The sequence below is a fragment of the Megalobrama amblycephala genome, unplaced genomic scaffold, assembly GCF_018812025.1.
Source record: "Megalobrama amblycephala isolate DHTTF-2021 unplaced genomic scaffold, ASM1881202v1 scaffold440, whole genome shotgun sequence".
NCBI classification, from domain to species: domain Eukaryota; kingdom Metazoa; phylum Chordata; class Actinopteri; order Cypriniformes; family Xenocyprididae; genus Megalobrama; species Megalobrama amblycephala.
In genome coordinates this window covers 85,639-107,681 of record NW_025953380.1, presented here as the reverse complement: position 1 = coordinate 107,681, position 22,043 = coordinate 85,639, and the positions used below count along the sequence as shown (strand labels likewise).

Genomic DNA, 22,043 nt, shown 5'->3' with positions numbered 1-22,043 from the left:
TTTATATTTTGGTCTCATCCGTTTTTCAGCATGTGCTTTATTTGTAAATAGAATTTGGTCTCTTTAATATCAGTCTAAGTGCATTAAGCCTTTTCTTGAGAGGACACGAGAGGAAACCCTTTTTATAAACGTGTGGCGTTCATATTTTGGGCTCATTTGCGTATCTCCACGCAGTATGCTTTAATAAATATACAGAATTGTTTGTTTGTCACATGAAGCGTTTTTCTTGTTAAGCATTTGAATGTCCCCGTCAAGTTCTGCTAATTCACGAGCGCAGTGAGAGTCAGACTTGCAAAGGTAATGTTAATTATTAAACCAAACGAAATCAAAATGTTCAAAAACACTTAGCAATGTGATTCTTTTATTGAGTGATAAGCAGTGGGTTTAATCAGTGCAATTATGAATAGATTTGCCATCCGAATAATCAGGGTATCTTCCGTTCATTCATGTTTTGATTTGATATTGAAATCAGAAAAATGAGAAAACAGCACATTATTTCGTTTTTCATTTTTAAAATGAAAACGAAAAAACAAAAAACTGGCTTGATTTTTCTTTTTTCGTTCTGGGGTTGAAAACAAATAAGCAGTTTTGAAAATTCTATCTCTACATGTGGGCGGGAATGAAACGCCTCTTTCCGCTGATTGGTCAACCAGACGTCAAACCATGTCGTCATCAGTTGTTCATCGGTTCCGCTCAACAGAATAAAAGTCCCTCGCTCTACAGCTGTACAGATTCTTAACGTGTAAAAATTATTCTACATTTAATCTAGTTCTATTGAAATATTAATTTACTTTGCTGCTGCACACAATTACCCCCATTCTACAACTTTAGCACACTGCCTGTTTTATTGAAGTGACCAACTATAATAATCTAGCGAAGCTGCTCGACGCACTGGGCAGCGAATGTATAGGCATACATTGAATTAAAAAGTGCAAATCAGTAGCCGATGTAAATATGCAGCAGTCATAACTTTTGTTTTAGACAACACCCTGAGTTTTGGACATGGGATGAATTTGAAATATGACAGATATGAAAATATATTACATGCTATTAGTTCATCAAAGCGGTGCTATAGAGAGCAAGGTTATTATAGTTTTGCATTTTTCATTAGTTTTTATTTTTATTTCGTTTTGACTTTTTGTTTTCAAATTCAGTTTAGTTTTAATTAGTTTTTAAAGTGGGTTTTCTAGTTTAGTTTAGTTTTTATTTTTTGAAAATGCTTAGTTTTAGTTTAGTTTTTATTAGTTTTAGTGTTAGTTTTAGTCTTTTTTTGTAATTTGGGTTATTTGTCAGGGGCAAGATTCAAAAAGGTCAGAAAAAGTATTGTGTAATAATAACTCAACAAAAACATCATACAATTTTAGAAAATATTCATTCAAAAATAAAACCAGTACATAAAATGTACATATGGGCACAAATATGTAAACAGTCTCAACACTCCGTCCGCAGTAAGTGCAAAATGTGTAAGTGACGTGTGCCAGTAAAAACCTAAAGAGCCAACAGACTAAAGAAGACATAACGTTACATGAACCGCATGTAGCCTTTTCAACCCATTTTTACAGCTTTTCAATTTTTTTAGTGTGTGTGACACCTTCACAAAATTGCCAAAAAATCTACCAAAGATCTACACATTTCTATACAGAATTCACACCCTATACAAATACCACAGCTGTACAATTTTCACACCCTATACTAAATTTACAATAGCCTACTTGTCTGGATTGAAGCAGCAAACATTCAGTGTAAAGGCCAATTCACACCGCACCGACAAACGCCAGGTAACTCACCGCAGTAAAGATAGTTTGCGGTTTGATATTCAGATTTCTTTTGGCTATAAATACGCAGTGCGCTGTCATAGACATGCAAATAATACCGAATATCGTTCTCCATGATTTGTGAATTAAGGTGACGCTGTCCTTTGGGCCGAAATCAGGGTTTTTTTTCGTAGCGACTCTTAATTTTATAATGGCTATAGCTCCAAATGTTGGACACTTAGAGGAATGAAACTGGTGTCATCTTCACCAGCTTGATCTGTGAATTTTTTCACAGCAAAGCTCTTGTCCGTAAACCCCTTGGTAAGTCCGCCAGTAAGGAATGTGAAATAAAGGCGTTCTTCATGTTTAACGTCTATTACCAATGAACACGCAGACTGCTGGAATAAAATAACATTGTTTTAGGTCGAGCTCGATTTGTGAAAACTTTCACAATAGCATTTTATCTCGTGGTCGTGTTTCTCTTTGCTCTGCCCCCCGTTTTTTGTATAATATGATAAATAAATAAATAAATAAATAAATATATATTATATAAATGACCTTGTACAGATAATGTACATCACTATTCTGATCTGTGAAAACTTTCACAGTTCAGTACGGGTCAGCTGACCCTTCCCTGGGTCATGTACATCACTATTCTGACCTTTGAAAACTTTCACAGTTCAGTACGGGTCAGCTGACCCATCCCAGGGTCACTAGCATCACTTTTCTGATCTGTGAAAACTTTCACAGTTCAGTACGGGTCAGCTGACCATCCCAGGGTCACTAGCATCACTTTTCTGATCTGTGAAAATTTTCACAGTTCAGTACGGGTCAGCTGACCCATCCCTGGGTCACTAGCATCACTATTCTGACCTGTGAAAACTTTCACAGTTCAGTACGGGTCAGCTGACCCATCCTAGGATCACTAGAATCACTTTTCTGATCTGTGAAAACGTTCACAGTTCAGTACGGGTCAGCTGACCCATCCCTGGGTCACTAGCATTACTTTTCTGATCTGTGAAAATTTTCACAGTTCAGTACGGGTCAGCTGACCCTTCCCTGGGTCACTAACATCGCTATTCTGATCTGTGAAAACTTTCACAGTTGAGTTTTGGTCAGCTGACCCTTCCCTGGGTCATGTACATAACTTTTCTGGTCTGTGAAAACTTTCACAGTTCAGTATGGGTCAGCTGACCCATCCCAGGGTCACTAGCATCACTTTTCTGATCTGTGAAAACTTTCACAGTTCAGTACGGGTCAGCTGACCCTTCCCTGGGTCATGTACATCACTATTCTGATCTGTGAAAACTTTCACAGTTCAGTACGGGTCAGCTGACCCATCCCTGGGTCACTAGCATCACTTTTCTGATCTGTGAAAACTTTCACAGTTCAGTACGGGTCAGCTGACCCATGCCAGGGTCACTAGCATCACTTTTCTGATCTGTGAAAATTTTCACAGTTCAGTACGGGTCAGCTGACCCTTCCCTGGGTCATGTACATCACTTTTCTGATCTGTGAAAACTTTCACAGTTCAGTACGGGTCAGCTGACCCTTCCCTGGATCACTAACATCGCTATTCTGATCTGTGAAAACTTTCACAGTTCAGTACGGGTCAGCTGACCCATCCCTGGGTCACTAGCATCACTATTCTGACCTGTGAAAACTTTCACAGTTCAGTACGGGTCAGCTGACCCTTCCCTGGGTCATGTACATCACTATTCTGACCTGTGAAAACTTTCACAGTTCAGTACGGGTCAACTGACCCTTCCCTGGGTCACTAATATCGCTATTCTGATCTGTGAAAACTTTCACAGTTGAGTTTTGGTCAGCTGACCCTTCCCTGGGTCACTAACATCGCTATTCTGATCTGTGAAAACTTTCACAGTTCAGTACGGGTCAGCTGACCCATCCCTGGGTCACTAGCATTACTTTTCTGATCTGTGAAAATTTTCACAGTTCAGTACGGGTCAGCTGACCCTTCTCTGGGTCATGTACATCACTATTCTGATCTGTGAAAAGTTTCACAGTTCAGTACGGGTCAGCTGACCCATCCCAGGGTCATGTACATCCTATTCAGGAAAACTTTCACAGTCATGTACACCCTTCCCTGGGTCACTATTCTGATCTGTGAAAACTTTCACAGTACGGGTCAGTACCCTTCCCGTCATATACATCGCTATTCTGTCTGTGAAAAGTTTCACTGACCCTGACCCATCCCAGGGTCACTAGCATCACTGAAAACTTTCTGACGGGTCTGACCCTTCCCTGACTATTCTGATCTGTGAAAACTTTCACAGTTCAGTACGGGTCAGCTGACCCATCCCTGGGTCACTAGCATCACTTTTCTGATCTGTGAAAACTTTCACAGTTCAGTACGGGTCAGCTGACCCATCCCAGGGTCACTAGCATCACTTTTCTGATCTGTGAAAACTTTCACAGTTCAGTACGGGTCAGCTGACCCTTCCCTGGGTCATGTACATCGCTATTCTGATCTGTGAAAAGTTTCACAGTTCAGTACGGGTCAGCTGACCCTTCCCTGGGTCACTAGCATCACTATTCTGATCTGTGAAAAGTTTCACAGTTCAGTACGGGTCAGCTGACCCTTCCCTGGGTCACTAGCATCACTATTCTGATCTGTGAAAACTTTCACAGTTCAGTACGGGTCAGCTGACCCTTCCCTGGGTCACTAACATCACTTTTCTGATCTTAGAAAACTTTCACAGTTCAGTACGGGTCAGCTGACCCATCCCAGGGTCATGTACATCACTATTCTGATATGTGAAAACTTTCACAGTTCAGTAAGGGTCAGCTGACCCATCCCAGGGTCATGTACATCACTATTCTGATCTGTGTAAACTTTCACAGTTCAGAATAGTGATGTACATGACCCAGGGAAGGGTCAGCTGACCAAAACTCAACTGTGAAAGGTTTCACAGATCAGAATAGCGATGTTAGTGACCCAGGGAAGGGTCAGCTGACCCGTACTGAACTGTGAAAGTTTTCACAGGTCAGAATAGTGATGTACAAGACCCAGGGAAGGGTCAGCTGACCAAAACTCAACTGTGAAAGTTTTCACAGATCAGAATAGTGATGTACATGACCCAGGGAAGGGTCAGCTGACCAAAACTCAACTATGAAAGTTTTCACAGATCAGAATAGCGATGTTAGTGACCCAGGGAAGGGTCAGCTGACCCGTACTGAACTGTGAAAGTTTTCACAGATCAGAAAACCCTGGGTTATGACCCGCTACTGTGGTTTTCACAGATCAGAAAAGTGATGCTAGTGACCCAGGGATGGGTCAGCTGACCCGTACTGAACTGTGAAAGTTTTCACAGATCAGAATAGTGATGTACATGACCCAGGGAAGGGTCAGCTGACCCGTACTGAACTGTGAAAATTTTCACAGATCAGAAAAGTGATGCTAGTGACCAGGGATGGGTCAGGGATGGGTCAGAATAGTGAGCTGACAGGGAAGGGTCCACCCGTACTGAACTGTGAAAGTTTTCACAGAAAAGTGAGATCAGACTGTGAAAGTTTTCAAAGGTCAGAATATAGACCCATGGAAGGGTCAGCTGACCCGTACTGAACTGTGAAAATTTTCACAGATCAGAAAAGTGAGCTAGGACCCTGGGAGGGTCAGCTGACCTGTACTGAACTGTGAAAGTTTTCAAAGGTCAGAATAGTGATGTACATGACCCAGGGAAGGGTCAGCTGACCCGTACTGAACTGTGAAAGTTTTCACAGGTCAGAATAGTGATGTTAGTGACCCAGGGATGGGTCAGCTGACCCGTACTGAACTGTGAAAGTTTTCACAGATCAGAAAAGTTATGTACATGACCCAGGGGAGGGTCAGCTGACCCGTACTGAACTGTGAAAGTTTTCACAGATCAGAATAGTGATGTACATTATCTGTACAAGGTCATTTATATAATATATATATATATATATATATTAGGGATGCCACAATTCTCAATATAATATTGAACCGTTCGGTACGACATCCACGGTTCAATACGCGCTTGTGAATTGCGTTTTTTTCGGTTTTACGTTTAAATAATTTATGTGCGTTTTATTTCTCTCCGAATTGACTGTTTGTGTGTGCCTGTAAGTCTACGAGTACTCCTCCCCGCGAGTAAATATTCAATCACTATGCTCTAAAGTTAGGGGGCGCTGAACCATCATTCCACACTTTAACATGGCGAGCGGCGGGGAAGTGAGGCTACAGTACGAGGAAGCGCGGCGTCTTTCAAATCCGTGGTGTGGAGACATTTCGGTTTTGCCGTTGAGTATAATCAAAGACTATAGAATAACACAAGACGCGTCACTCGTATTGTTTTGAATGGGAGAAAGTGAAACGCGCAATATGGTGGAATAAGTCCCGCCTTCTAAATAAGAGCCAATCGCTGACTGATAAAGTCATCGCGTCACTGCAGCGGCCGTTAGAAGCACCGGTTTCTATAGAAACAGCCAGACGAGTGTCTCCGAAATGAGGCACAAGAGACGCGCATTTAGGTCTGCGCATGCGCATTAGCTTGATCCAGCCTGAAAAGTACAGATTTTTTGTCATGATTCCAGCGTTTCAGAAAAAAAATAAAATAAAATGAGGCAGTTGTTGTCAGATTTTATTGGTGATTTCAAATATTAAATTTAATCGAAAGCTTGGTAAACAGCTTTGGAGAATTTGTTTGTACAGTTTGTACATGGGCTACCAACAGCTGTGAGATGTCAGTGTTAATTTTAAAATAAAAAATTATTTTATATTATACAATGCACTAGAAACTAGTGGACTTTTCTTTGCTTTTAAATAAAATAAAGGAGTATTGCAATAAATCGTTTTTACTTTTTCTACTAACCTCTTACTGTTCCTATTGCCTAAGCATAGAATAACAAACTGAACCGAACCGAACCGAAAACCGTGGTTAAAAAACCGAGGTATGTATTGAACCGTGGGCTAACTGTATTGTTGCATCCCTAATATATATATATATATATATATATATATATATATCATATTTATATATATATATATTTATTTATTTATTTATCATATTATTCAAAAAACGGTGGGCAGAGCAAAGAGAAACACGACCACGAGATAAAATGCTATTGTGAAAGTTTTCACAAATCGAGCTCGACCTAAAACAATGTTATTTTATTCCAGCAGTCTGCGTGTTCATTGGTAATAGACGTTAAACATGAAGAACGCTTTTATTTCACATTCCTTACTGGCCTTACTGACTTACCAAGGGGTTTACGGACAAGAGCTTTGCTGTGAAAAAATTCACAGATCAAGCTGGTGAAGATGACACCAGTTTCATTCCTCTAAGTGTCCAACATTTGGAGCTATAGCCATTATAAAATTAAGAGTCGCTACGGAAAAAAACCCTGATTTCGGCCCAAAAGACAGCGTCACCTTAATTCACAAATCATGGAGAACGATATTCGGTATTATTTGCATGTCTATGACAGCGCACTGCGTATTTATAGCCAAAAGAAATCTGAATATCAAACCGCAAACTATCTTTACTGCGGTGTGATACCGGACGTGAAAGGGGTTAAAAACAATCCAACAGATGTCGCTGTGTGAAATTACAATTTGCGCCTTTACTTCTCTTCTTCACTCCTCAAAGTAACAAATTCTAAACGGCCGGCGGCATAAAAAAAATGTCAAAATGAGTGCAGTAAAAAAGAGAAAAGTTGACTCTGAATGTCGAGCATTCAATAAAGAATGGACGTCAAAATATTTCGTCACGAACGTTGGCTCAAAGGTGATTTGTCTAATATGTCAGGAGAGCATCGCTGTCTTTAAAGAATATAATATTAGCAGGCACTTCAATGCTAAACATGACAGTTGAACAATATGCAGGGTAGTGTAGGAAATGAATCCTTGAAAGTAAATCCAGTTATTGTAACCTTAGAGTAGCCTAGGTCAGACAGGCCTAGCAAAAATAAGTATCAGGCCTTGAAATAGGCTGTCAAAGTAACTAGTAGAGTAGAGTAGCCTTGTACATATTTGCATTGCATTAATTTGTACCATTTAATCATGTAACTATGTTTAATTGCAATTGTCCAAAGTGTGGCCCTCCGTTTACTTTGCCAAAGTAACTGTGGCCCTCAGACTAAAACTGTTGCCCACCCCTGCTTTAGTGTAATCGTTTGTTTTACTCGCGTTTTCGCAGTTTCCCCTATTAAATCCAGTCACGCGGCAGGTTTTTTAGCCACTCAGTCCAGCTGAGGGAGCGCGTTCCGGCGGTAAAGTGACGTCGATGCATACCCTCTATAGGTGTTATATCAACTAAATCTCACCTTTTTAACTTTTATGACTTTCGTTAAAGTAATCTTGTCAGGCTAATTAAGTAATATTTAATAATGTTTCAGTTCAGTAAAACATGTTAATTTGAATGTTGCCAATACCTCCTTCTGAATCTATCTACCCCTATTTTGTTTGACTTTGTAAATAAAGACTACTTTCTTTTGTGAAATCTGTGGTTATTTGAGTTGTTGTGAAACATTTCTGGGTCTGGAGATGGGGTGGCTTCATGCTGTTGCACATTCATTCACCACCATCCATTTTGCTGTTGCGTTCCTCCCCTAGACCAATTAGGAAATCGTAACATATAAAATGAAATAAACATATCTTACCTTGATTGAGAGTTTATATCCATTGACACGCAGGAGATTATGTTCAAGTAATAAGTGAGTGAGGGGTGACTGTGTCATTATAAATAAATGTGGCCCATATGGGACCCTTATTCATTGTGGCAGATGCTTTCTCCTGGTAAGGCGTATTATACAGTTATTTAATAACACATTTCAGAAGTTTCAGCCATTTGTGAAACATCTACTGTACTAAAATGAAATACATATTATTTAACAAACTATGGATGTTTTTAAAATTCAGACTTGGTTTTTAGAAGTAATTAAATGTTGATTAAATAAAACCACACTAATGTTCTTTTAAACAAACATCATGTAATGCATTCAATTCAGATGAAAGCAGATATAAACCACACTTCCAGTTTTAGGGTGTGACTTTCCATTCATTGTTCTCTGAAATGATCACAAGCTCTGTGGACCTGCTGTGGCCTGTAGCACAGATACCACAATGACCATTGTGACTAGTAGCAGTGAAAAACAGGATGTGGTTAACTGCCAATGAACAGAATATATGTTTGGCATAAAGTTTAGGACATGTTCTCTAAAGTTGTTGCCTTCAGACACCCACAAACAAATGTATCCAAAAGACTTTTACTTCTTCAGTTCAGTTTTGTTTGTATGCACTTCATTAAAAGTGTTGGTCTAATTAGTGTGAATGCTTCTTGCTTTTTTTTAACTGTTGGTAAATCTAATAACGGTATCAATCAAATCTAATAACTGTATCAATCAATGTTATTAAAAATTTAGTCTGAAAGAGATTCTTTATGAAGCCATATAATCACAACAAAATAATATCAGAACTATAAGATGAGACAACAGTACAGGTGATGCTGAGAAATATCATTATTCATGTGCATTAGTTTAAGACTAGTTCGAATAAGAAGTTCGAATTTCATACAAATTTGCAGAAAAATTCGTACACACCTTTGACAACTTGTTTTATCAAATTCAATGCAATAAAAGAGCACATTTCTCAATAAGAGCTTCTGTAGATGTGTGACAGAAATAAAGTCAGTCTGGTTAGTAATAATGAAGCTGGTAATGCTGTTTGTGGAGTTGATTAATCACATCTTCATTTTAATCAAAATTAAGTTGAAAGAACTTTTGAGGAACATTATACCTTATAAAAACTTTCCTGTAACGTCAAGAAAACTGGACGTTTTTAATGTTCCAAGAACCAACACTGAATATTTAGAGAACGTTCTTATAACAAAATTCTGTTAGCTGGGATGATGTCATATAATCACATCAACACAAAAAATATTTTTAACATATTCATTGTGAAATTAATAACTTTCAAATGTGTATATGAGCACAAAACATAATGTTAGGTGTATAATGAAATTTTGAAATGATGATTTAAGAAATATTATTCAGTGGTGTATAAATAACTTCAGCCAGTGTCCAATCATCACGTCTCTCATAAAACGACCAAACTTTATTTTACCCTAAAACAAGAAAAAAGGGAATGTGATCGGCCTACATGGTAATTGCAATCTTATATTACTAGACTATGTTGAGAGATTCTGACCTGAACACTGTTGTGAATCCAGTCCTGGTCCGTTCATTAGTTCTTGAACAACCTTTAAATGAGAAAACAATTATTCAGAAACATATTAAATATAATTTAAACATTATTTTAATGCTGTCTAATGTTAACATAAAAGTAAAATCATGTTCAAGTGAAATTCACCTTTCTGCAGTCCTGTTGCTCTCCAACACACACAGACACTTGACCCCAGTAACAGCAGCAGAAGCACACAGACGACAGGCAGAAACAGACTGATACTGATGATCACTGGATCATGACTGATATCTTCAGTGATCACATCTACATGCAACAATACAAAAAAATAGATTTCTAATTCAGTTTGAGGTTTTATACATGCAAAATAAATGTGGTCACTTTGTCTCGTGTTTTAAGTGAAAAACTATTGCGATTAAATTAAAACACACACACAAAAAATGTTCAATAAAATAATATGGAAAAAATACCTTCAAAGTCCAGTTTAGTGCAGTTAGTTTGTTCAAGTTTGCGTTCAGTGCAGCAGTAGAGCATCAGATCGGTGTCAGTGATGTTCATCAGAAGCAGAGAGTGAGTGTTTGTGGAAGAACTGAGAGCTTTTATCCGTCCTGCATAACTTGGGTGAATATAAGAGGGCTCTGGTTTAGATTCTGTCCCATAAACATATTCAAGCTTCAGAATTCTGACAAATGTTTGGTTTCCATTTATAATGATCCATGTAATCTCTTATCATCTTTAATGTTCAGGGGAGTGTTGTGTTTCCTCTGGAGAACTTTCACTGATGATCTTCAGTGAGAATCATAAGACACCAAAACCTGGAGATGAAACAATAAAATAATTTGGTTTATATGGAAAAGGTGAATCCATGAAAAACTTTCTTGACAGCAATCACTTGACAATCTATGTTGGTGATTATTGACATTTAATTATTTGGCAAATGTTTTTTGTATGTTGGAAAGAAACTTATAAACAATAAATATCACAAACATTTTATCAACAATATCTATAGAATCCGTGAAATACGATTTTTGGATTTTCTTTGAATTTCTTGATAATTTCACATACTCACATATAAATTGTCTCGGGATCATTTTCTCGCTCTCTTTTTTGTGGTTTGTAGCTATTTACATCACAGTTTTGTGATGATTTTAATCTCTCTCTCTTTCAGATCATCAACCTCTGTAAGGGCATGTCAAAGGCACAAATCCCTCCTGAATTAATGTCCACCAATGAGGTTTATTCTCATCAACCTGGATCTTCTCTGATCCAGCTTCCTTCAGGCTAATTTGAAACTGCAGGTATTTGTGTTGGAGGAAGGTTAGAACTAAACTTTGATCCTGCCAAACAACTGCATCAATATAAAACAAATATCTGGCAAACAAATAAAAGTTTGTTATGGGATGCATAAACAGGCATTGTGATAAAGAGAAATAGACATGAAAAAAGTAATAGCATATGTGAAGTGCACACACCCGCAAACAAGAACAAAGATTAAAAAAAATAATCAAAATCATCATATCTTCTAAAGAACTATTATAGAGGTGTTTCTATCAGTCCTGAGGCAAAAGACACCATCAAACAAAATAATGCATCCTTCAGAGGAGTTAACTTTGAGCAACAAGCATCTCTAAAATACAGGTGCTGGTCATATAATTAGAATATCATAATATCGCAATATCGCGTTCATATCGCAGATGAATCGCCTTCGATAATGAACGCGATATTGCGTGGCTTGTCAGTGATCTACGGTTCTGTCTATTAAAGGCCGCTCCATTTGAAAGCAGGTGATGGCGATTTAGCGGTAATCAGGGAACCGGCTTTACTGACGAAATGCGTGTGACAATCTCATGCGATATATCGTGCAGCCCTATTCATGCTTCATGCTGCTGACCAACTTTATGGAGATGCAGATTTCATTTTCCAACAGGACTTGACACCTGCACACAGTGCCAAAGCTACAGTTCCTGGTTTAAGGACCATGGTATCCCTGTTCTTAATTGACCAGCAAACTCGCCTGACCTTAACCCCATAGAAAATCTATGGGGTATTGTGAAGAGGAAGATGCGATATGCCAGACCCAACAATGCAGAAGAGCTGAAGGCCACTATCAGAGCAACCTGGGCTCTCATAACACCTGAGCAGTGCCACAGATCGACTCCATGCCACGCCGCATTGCTGCAGTAATTCAGGCAAAAGGAGCCCCAACTAAGTATTGAGTGCTGTACATGCTCATACTTTTCATGTTCATACTTTTCAGTTGGCCAAGATTTCTAAAAATCCTTTCTTTGTATTGGTTTTAAGTAATATTCTAATTTTCTGAGATACTGAATTTGGGATTTTCCTTAGTTGTCAGTTATAATCATCAAAATTAAACATTACATTTGAAATATATCAGTCTGTGTGTAATGAATGAATATAATATACAAGTTTCACTTTTTTGGAATGGAATTGGTGAAATAAATCAACTTTTTGATGATATTCTAATTATATGACCAGCACCTGTATTTATTCACGTGGCAGTTTCTCAGAATTACCTTTCAAAAAAGAGGATTACTGTGGTGGTACAATAGTATATTTATGATATAGCAAGCAATGTATGTGTTCATCACTGGCAAACGGACGCTTTTGCAGGTTTGTTTCAATTGAATGTAGGTAAATATTTGTTTTAATCCAGCTCGTCTTGTTTTCTGTGTTCTCGAGTATCAAGGTCATGTTTTACAGAGGGAGATACCACTTCAAACGGGTTTAGCACCCGATCTGTTTGATTCAGGCTATAGGCAAACAATCGATGGAAAAGAACACATTCAAAAGAGTGATTTATTTATGAATCTGAAAATGTAGAGGGCAATTCTGCCACTAAGTGTCAGAAATGGCCTTAACCAATTAAAGAGGCTTAATGTGCAGAGTAGCGATGGCGAGATGAAGCCTCATAAAGCATTGAAGCTTTTCAGCCAAGTGGTTCACAAAAGGGTTCATTTGCTCACAATACCACCTGGTGGTCAAAGAGTGTAAAACAAGTAGACACATTACAGATGACCTGATGTGATCTGATACACTTTATTTTGCGGCAGTTATGGCTTAGAAATAACAGTGAAGAAAAAAAAACACATACTTTCCACAAAGACTTAAATATTTATTTGAATGTAATGTGTATTTTCTGGTTGTATATAATGACGTTTGTATAACATAACTGTGTAATAAACGTATTGGCTTTAAATGAATGGGGCTATTAAAGGTTCTCTAAGCGATCCTGGGTGGAGTAACTTCCTGTTGACGTTCGAAGTGTTGTCAAACAAAACAGAGGCTAGCTAGACCCTCCCTCCTCCTCCCCTCCGTGCTTCCTGAAACAGTCATGAACGTGCATTTAAAATCATTCTTGTCGGTTATTGGCTGGAGCATGTTTATTATGATTCGTGGTCCAGGCTGCACCAGTTTGTTTTTATTGCCGTTTTTGGAGCTTGTGGCGACTACAGAGACCGCGTTTTTTTACAGTGTGTTCAGGGGACAGGCAGCTATCGGATAGCGAGAAGATGTTTGTTGTATGTGACAAAAAATGTTTTGGCCTAAAAACGCGTGACATCACTTAGAGCACCTTTAAATGTGTGTAATAAATTCTTTGGCCATTATATGCAGGAGGGGAGATATTATTATTCTAAAACCACACAATCTGTGGTGATCTCATGTTTATATGTCTGTCAAAATATTGCGCCAAAATTTGAACCGCATCCAGTCGAACCATTCGAACCAGTCAGGCAAAAGCAAGGCTTTGAACGTCATCAGTGACGTCATTGATCTAAAACGATACAAGCTTCGATATGCGCTTCACTGAAAGCTTTCGGGATTTCTCGACACATGCTCCGAAGCCTCGGCACAGACTGTAACATCACTAGTTTGCTTTCTTTAAAAGAACTGTCTCTTGTTTAATAAAGTTTTGTTGTTGTTGTTATTGTTGTTGTTGTTTTTGGATTGCAGTTTTCTCTGCTGCCATAGTTTTCCTTGGATTTGCTTCTCAGTTCCATGCAATTTTAAGCTTTTCTTGGTTCATTTCATGTTTTCTAGGCAACCTCTCTCATGCTAATTCAGATTAGCACAGTTGGTTTTAAATGAATCTAGTTTATTTTAATTCAGGTCTCCATAGTCCAGGTTTTAGTAATCTGTACTTAATCTGTGTTTCAGAAAGCCATTTTTAAGCCACGATTAACTATTCTGTCCAGGAAACCACCCCTAGATCTCTCAAGATCTGATTAAACAACTCCACAAACAACATTATTTGTTTGTCTGTTATTAAAACAGACTGCTTTACCAATGTAGAAATGCTTCCTGAAAGCACCAGTAATTACTGAAAAAGAAGCAGCTTAACAAAAACCTAGGTTTAAGAGCTCAACTAAAGCAAACACCGATCTCAATGATGGTGACCTCAAACGAAACATTTTCAATAAGATATCAACATCTAAACCTCTGTTAATTCTCAACAATAACTTTTGTAGATGTGTGACAGAAATAAAGAGATCTTGAGAGCAGGGACGTGCACAGGAATTTTGAGGGGCAGTTGCTCTGACCTAAAAAAAAGGGCAACACCCCCCCCCCCCAAAAAAATCACGGGCTATATGAAGGACTGAGAATAACATGAGATGAGGAAGAAATGTCCTACCCACAATAGCGATTAAGTAAAACGAAGAATCCCTTTAAATATACTCGGATCGATGTTTTGAGGTTGGTACGTGGTATAAGCGGAATAATTGACTCCGCTTCGATGTACCGAATCACCACTTCAGGTGTGCATTATTTTTCTAATAATTCAACGGCCCGTCGTCAATTATTCCTTACTTGAATCACAGCTTAAATAGTGTTTTGACATCGACAACCCCAGTGCATTTTACCTCAAACTTGCGTCTAGTTAACTTTCTAAAGTAGCAATCGCTTCTCGGGTCGACATTAACACACTGACAAAATTATATTCAGAATTAAAAATATTTTTATACCACTTTTTAATGTGTATTTGTGTAAAGGTTTTCACGAGATACCAACCTTTCGCAACTTGCTTCCAAACTCGTTCTCACGGAGGCGCGAGCGGTGTGCACGGAGGGGAGCTGTGCGCGCGCGAGTATGTGAGAGAACGCGTGAGTAAAGCAGGGAAATGAAATGCAGCTGAACTTTTGCTCTATGAAAGACACTGACAAAGACGAAAACTAAGGACATTTAATCTATAATTTTATTTTAGTTAGTTTTGCCAAACACACATTACAGTTTTGGTTGTTATCGTTTTTTTTTTTTTTTTTTTTTTGTAATGCCTCGTTTTTATTTTTATTTCAGTTAACGACGAAGTTTTTTCCCACAGTTTTCGTTTTTTTCGTTCGTTTTCGTTAAAGATTTAACCTTACTCACCTTTCCGACAACGTTAGTCGTCTCACCCGACAATCTCCTTCAGTGCCGTTCTGCAGGCTCAGCTCAGGTGCCGGTCGCTGCAGCGTGCAGCCACATAAACAAGTTTGCCCTTCCCCTACTGACTTTCACTTTCGGACGGGTGCCCGAATATGGAATGAACGAGGCTTTGCGATTTGTTTTTTTTAATTAGGCCTACGTGAAATTCTGCATCCATTGTAAGATATTTTTATTTATTTTTTCCCACCTCGGAAGGGCAACGTGAGTCGAGAAGGGCATATGGGCAGTTGCCCGGGCAACCTGAGCAACCCCCCTGTGCACGTCCCTGCTTGAGAGATCTAAAGTCTTCTTTTATCTTCAGTTGATTTCATCTAAGACTGTGGCTGAAGTCAGCTGTAGTTCTTGTGTTTCTCTTTTCTTTAGTGATTCTGCTTGTTAACTGCATGTTCATCATTAAAGCTTAATCATCCCTTAATTAATCACTTAATTATATCATTAACTGTTAGGGTTGGAGCTAAACTCTGCAGGAATGTGGATCTCGAGGTCCGGATTTGAGGATCCCTGCTCTAGATCTTAGCATCTTCACTTATTACAAACCACTCTGACTTTACTATAGGACATTCTGTTAACCATAAAATAACCAAAATAGAACATCCCTCCTAAACTCATATCGGGAATGTTATTAAATGACCAACAGAGGACCATGTGGGAACGTTCTGCTAATGTCCCAAATATCCTCTTTGTAACGTTCTTATGTGACCATGAAATAACCAAAATGGAACGTCCCCCTAAAATCATATAAAGAACCTTGAACTGCAGCACTTACATTACCAAAAGAGGATGTTTTAGGAACGTCCCTAATGTTCTGTAAAGGTTCAGAATTTTCCGTCACCTTTAGAGAACTTTTAGGGAATCTTGCGCAAGGTCACGGGAAACGTCGCCTTCTAAGTGTCTTCGCAGTTTGCTAGTGTGGACTGCTCACAAAGAGTCCGCAATGAGCCCAAAGCTGTGGGCCTCGCCGGGGCAAGGCATATGCAAGTTCAATACCCCACTGCTTAGTGCAATATTTTTGCAAACTCAGTTGATATTTATTTATATCATTCATACTGTAAAGGATGACAGTGTCTTGCATTTCAGAAGAATTTGAGTTATGGAGAATCTGAGTTTGAGAATAATGTGAAATGGAAATACTTGACCCATGTCATCATACTGACAAGCAAAACTACCTAACAAACCTCTTAGATGAAGAAACAGTAGGGCGTCAGCAATTCCTTCCTTTTTTTCTTACAACTTGTTTAGGTTTATTGTGGGCTGGCCCTAGCCCAACTGTTGCCCGCAAAAAGCCAGCATGGTCCCTGCAGGGAGCATGTTTGCACTTTGCAGGGTAGTGGCTCATTGTGTTAAAGCGCTATATTTAGTTATAAATGACCATTCGTGACTGATTAGCAGTGAAAACACAGGATGTGGATACCCAGATAGCAAGCAATGACCGAAATAATGTTAATGTTATTCACATTAACAATTGTTAATGTGTAAACGTTAACCTCATTGAATCAATATCACTTTTACACCCTCAATTAATGTTGAAAAAATTTGTGAAATTTTTAAAAAAACAAAATCAATGGTAATGGCATTGAATCAGTTATAATATGATGTTGGTTCAACATCACTCTCAGAAAAATGAAACACAACTACAACTGACTTAAAGCCACACAGCCTGAAATCAGCTGAAAATTAAAGAAGACAATAAATCTCTCAAGATCTCAGCAGAAGTTCTTTTTGAGAATGAACAGAGGTTTAGATGTTGATGTTTTATTGAAAATGTTTGGTCACCATTTTGGTGGTCAGTGTTTCCTTTAGTTGGGCAGTTTGACTCTTGGCTTTTTGTGTGAGTTTGTGGTCTTTATAACAGCATTTACCAAAGCATCATTGCTTGCTATCCGGGAAGACTGCATTGCACATTATCTGTATGGCGTACAAATTTACACATAGGCCTACTGTATGTGGGATACTGATTACAAGAAACTGGACAGGATTCAGTCACACTTTTACTGTTGGTCTGTCAACAGCTTACAGTACAATATCATTGCGCTATAAAGAAAAAGACAATACTATATATATATATATATATATATATATATATATATATATATATATATATATATATATATATATATATATATATATATATATATATATTTACTGTTTAATGTAAAATGCAAGTGGACTGCTGTAATATAGCATTAAGTATACAGTATTACAATATAGTAGATATTGTCTGATTACCTGTTCTGTCTACAAACATCTGAACGATTAAGGACACGGTTGTTCCCCTAACATTCGTCTGTACCTTTTGACCCGCCTCAGGTACTCAATTCAGGACACATTCACAAAAACAGTCTAAAAGAAATGTTTAGAAAATATGCTTGACAGTTCATGACAACTAGTTCAACCATTTTGCATTTAATGGCTTATGCAATGAACTAATGCCTGTATGTTTTGAGAGTTAAGACAGGGAACCAGTAAAATATATTTTGATCAACATGACATAAGCAATTGATAATGTAAGAAACAGCAGATAATTGTACATAATTAAATGACTGAATGAATGTACCAAACCATCTACTATTTGTTCAAAAGAATAAGAAATTGCTTCAATGATGTGCACAAGTGACTAGATGATATGGAGGTTGAACAAGTAGTTTCAAGAGTTTCAGTTAGATCTGAGAAATGCACCAAAGCGACTGAGACTGAGAATGTAACTATGGGCTACAAGTATCTATAAATGACTTATAAACATGACCCAGTTTCTCAAAATTACCTTTTTTAAAAGAAAAAATGTAGGTTATACATGATGTATAAATATGATACTCAACAAAACACACACACACACACACACACACACACACATATGTGTGTATACATTTATTTATTTATTTATTTAGGAATAATGTAAAAATAATTGTGAAAAAATGATGTATGCATAATACATATGCATAATCAAGTAAACCCAAGTTGCTCAAGTAAATGGTTATCTTACATTTACTTTATAAAAATTATTAAAAATTTATGAGCAAAAAATAATTTGCTTTGGAGAACGTTCTTATAACAAAATTCTGTTAGCTGGGTATCAGTCAGGTTTTACTGGGCTCGGTTTTGTAAACGGCGCTTCTCCAGCAGATGGCGCACTAGACTGGAATGAGCGACTGCGAGATTAAGCAGAACGTCACATGAACAAACAGAAAAAGAGATCATCAGAATCTGCTTGTCGGAGAAAGTACGAACTGAGGGCGATATTTATGGACTTTTAAGGTAATCAGCTAACCTAGTTTTTTTATTTTTAATGTTGGCGTTTTATTCGATTTAGATATCTAAATGTTGGCGAGAAGAAGAAAAGTAAAAAACTTTTAGATATCAGACAGGAATGATATTCTAAAGGTATCTTGATTAAAACGGCTCTGACCTGAACAGGGTTGCTCCAGCCTTTCGTAATTTCTGACTTAAACTGGGTAATAATTTGTACCTTGCGATGCTTTAAAACGGTCTTTTAGTTGTTATTATTTGTTGAATACGTCACTGCATGTAACAACTAAACTGTAGAAATGTATCTGTATACATATAATATATTTTTTGTAACATATAGCCTACTGGTGTTGTAGCTAAACCCCAGCCAGACAATGGTGAAGCGTACTGATATTTCAAAAACTTTTATTTTCTTTCACCTTTTTCTTCTTGAAACACCGTAAGAGCTACAAGACAGATAAATAACATAAATTAGCTCTTACAATCACAAACATTAGCCGAAGGCCACATTAAACAATATATTATACATATAAAAATATATAACAACATTACAAATAGCCATTTACAAACCCTTTTTATGACGTTATCTCAATCAGTATTAACAATGCTTAAAAGCTTATGTGAACATAACTTCACATCACAAGTGATACACATTTGAATGCTTCTTCAAGACGAATAAATTAACCTACATATTAATGCACATAAACATTAAACAAACTAAACACAATACCTTGTTCCCGTTCCAGCTAGGTGCTTAATTATCCGCTCCTCTCCTTTAGAAACAAACGATTTCGGAGCGTTTTAGAGCGACATGTGATTAATTTCTCCTTTCTTCCGTGTGTGCGTCTCACTAACCAGTCCCGCCTTTCTAGACGCGAAATTAACGTTCCACTATAGAGGCGGAAAATAAAGGGCTCATTACATTAACAGAGGAGACGAATAAAATAAAATTCAAAAGAAATTATTACTTATTTACTCTTTCCTTAGAGTTAGTTACACTCCCACCAATCATGAGTGAATAATGGGATGGTACACAGACCACCTTAGGCACGAATGATTTTAACTGAAAATTGCCTTCCCTGAGCCCATATAAGAACAAAGACAACTTATACTAATGTTGGAAACTTATCTATAACTATGTAATACTTTGCACTATGGAGGGAAGGAGCAGATTTAATTACTCTCCAAGCAGCAGAACAAGCTTCTGGACTGGGCGCTCAACCTCGGACACCTTGTGAAGACGTTCACCTTTCTTGCCAAGCTTACTGTCACCAAGGTGAATTTTAACTCTCCGTACAAGTCCATCTTTGTCAGTAGTGGTTTCTGAAACCCTACCCAATCTCCACTCGTTCCTGTGCACATCCTCTCCTTTCACGATTACAATATCTCCAACTTGTAAATTTCTTCTTGGAGCATGCCAGCGCTGTCTGAGTGCAATATTGGCAAGGTATTCCTTTCGCCATCGACTCCAAAACTGTTCCGCGAGATATTGAACATGTCTCCACCTTTTCTTGCCATACACATCTTCTCTGACGAATTCACCAGGGGGAGGCAAGGCCTGGACAGATTTCATCGTCAGAAGATGATTAGGGGTAAGTGGTTCGAGGCTATTGGGGTCACTGAGATTGTCAACGGTCAAAGGACGACTATTGACTATAGCCATAGCCTCATAGAAAAAGGCCCGTAGCGAAGCATCATCTAATCTACCAGAGGAAAGGGCAAGAGTGGACCTAAGAACGCTTCTCACTGTCCTTATTTGTCGTTCCCACACTCCTCCGGCATGGCTAGAATAGGGTGCATTCATGCTGAAGTCGCACTGCTTCTCTGCAAGAAATACAGCCAGACGGTCTGCATCGACTTCCTTTAGAGCTTCTCTAAACTCATTTTTGGCTCCTACGAAGTTGCTCCCTCGATCAGATTTGATCTGACGAACAGTACCACGTATGGCAATGAAACATCGAAGGCCATTTATGAAGGCATCTGTCGACATGTCTTCAAGAAACTCAATATGAACAGCGCGGGAACTAAGGCAAGTAAAAAGAAGACCGTACCTCTTGTTCTCTTTTCTTCCCTGCTTTGTAATGAATGGCCCGAAGCAGTCCATGCCGCAGAAAGTGAAGGGGGATGATGGCTCCAACCGATCAGGGGGTAGATCGGCCATCCTTTGCTCTTCCATAGGTCTGCGTTGCCGTCTACAGATGACACATTGACGAATGTATGATGCAACCGCCCGGTTGATTCCCGTAATCCAGTAACCGCTTTGCCTTATTTCATTAATGGTAAGACCTTTACCTTGATGTTTCATCTTCTCGTGACAATAAGCAATAATCATCCTCGTGATATGATGATCTTTGGGAATGATTGCAGGGTGCTTGATGAAGTTGGGAAGAGAGGAGTTGCACAGCCTCCCTCCCACCCTGAGGACACCGTCATCATGGAGTAAAGCATCAAGAGCATGTAACGGATTGTGATGTGGTAGAGGGATCCCTTTGCTCAGCAGTTTCAACTCTTCAGGATACACATTTTTCTGCAGATGTTTGATCAAACAATGTTCTGCCTCTTCTCTTTCTATTACAGAGGTGAGACTGTTTGATCTGTTCTTACTTATGCGCCTGAGAATGCGTGCAACTGCTCGCGTTGCTATTGACCATGATGAGAACTTAGAAAAGCGATCAATGAGACTCACACATTCAGTGGTGTTGGTACTGAGCGCTAAAACACTCCTGACTTCTGGATCTCCGACGGTTAACTCTGATATTTCATCTGTAGCCAGCTCAATTTCCTTGTTCCATAGAAACTTGGGTCCAGTGAGCCAGGTAGATGACAAAAGCTCACTGGCAGTTAAGCCTCGAGAAGCATGGTCAGCAGGATTCTCACTTGTTGGGACATATCGCCACTGTTGTGGGGCTGAGCTGAGCTGAATCTTCTGAACCCGGTTAGCCACAAACGTATGAAATCGTCGTGCTTCATTTCTTATATAACCTAAGACCACTTTAGAGTCGGTCCAGAAGAACTCCTCGGCATTTATACATCCCAATTCCTCCTTAAGCATGTTGCTTATCTTCACGGAAACAACTGCTGCTGTCAATTCTAGTCTTGGGATAGTTGTGACCTTGGTTGGAGAGACACGTGATTTTCCTACAACTAAGGCACAATGAATATCACCCTCTTCGTTTTGGAGTCGCAGGTATGAACACTGGCCGTAACCCTTCACACTGGCATCAGAGAAATGATGCAGCTCTGTCTTTGAGATCCTTCCAAATCCAACAGGTGAGTAGGTACGGGATATAGTGAAATTATCCAAGTGGGCTAGATCACTTCTCCATTGTTCCCATTTTGGACGAAGCTCGTCAGTGAGAGGATCGTCCCAGCCAATGCCCCGTCTGCACATCTCCTGGAGAATGATCTTCGCTTTGAGGATG

At 38.7% G+C, this 22,043-nt stretch overlaps 1 long non-coding RNA gene across 1 annotated transcript; it reads right to left on the bottom strand.

The window, feature by feature from the left end:
- Positions 1–19,009: 19,009 nt before the first annotated feature.
- Positions 19,010–19,799, bottom strand: LOC125261602. The gene is made up of 2 exons (XR_007183376.1): positions 19,352–19,799; positions 19,010–19,067 (listed from the first exon to the last, which is right to left on the bottom strand). It is a non-coding gene; the product is annotated as an uncharacterized LOC125261602 (long non-coding RNA).
- Between the last annotated feature and the right edge of the window lie 2,244 nt (positions 19,800–22,043).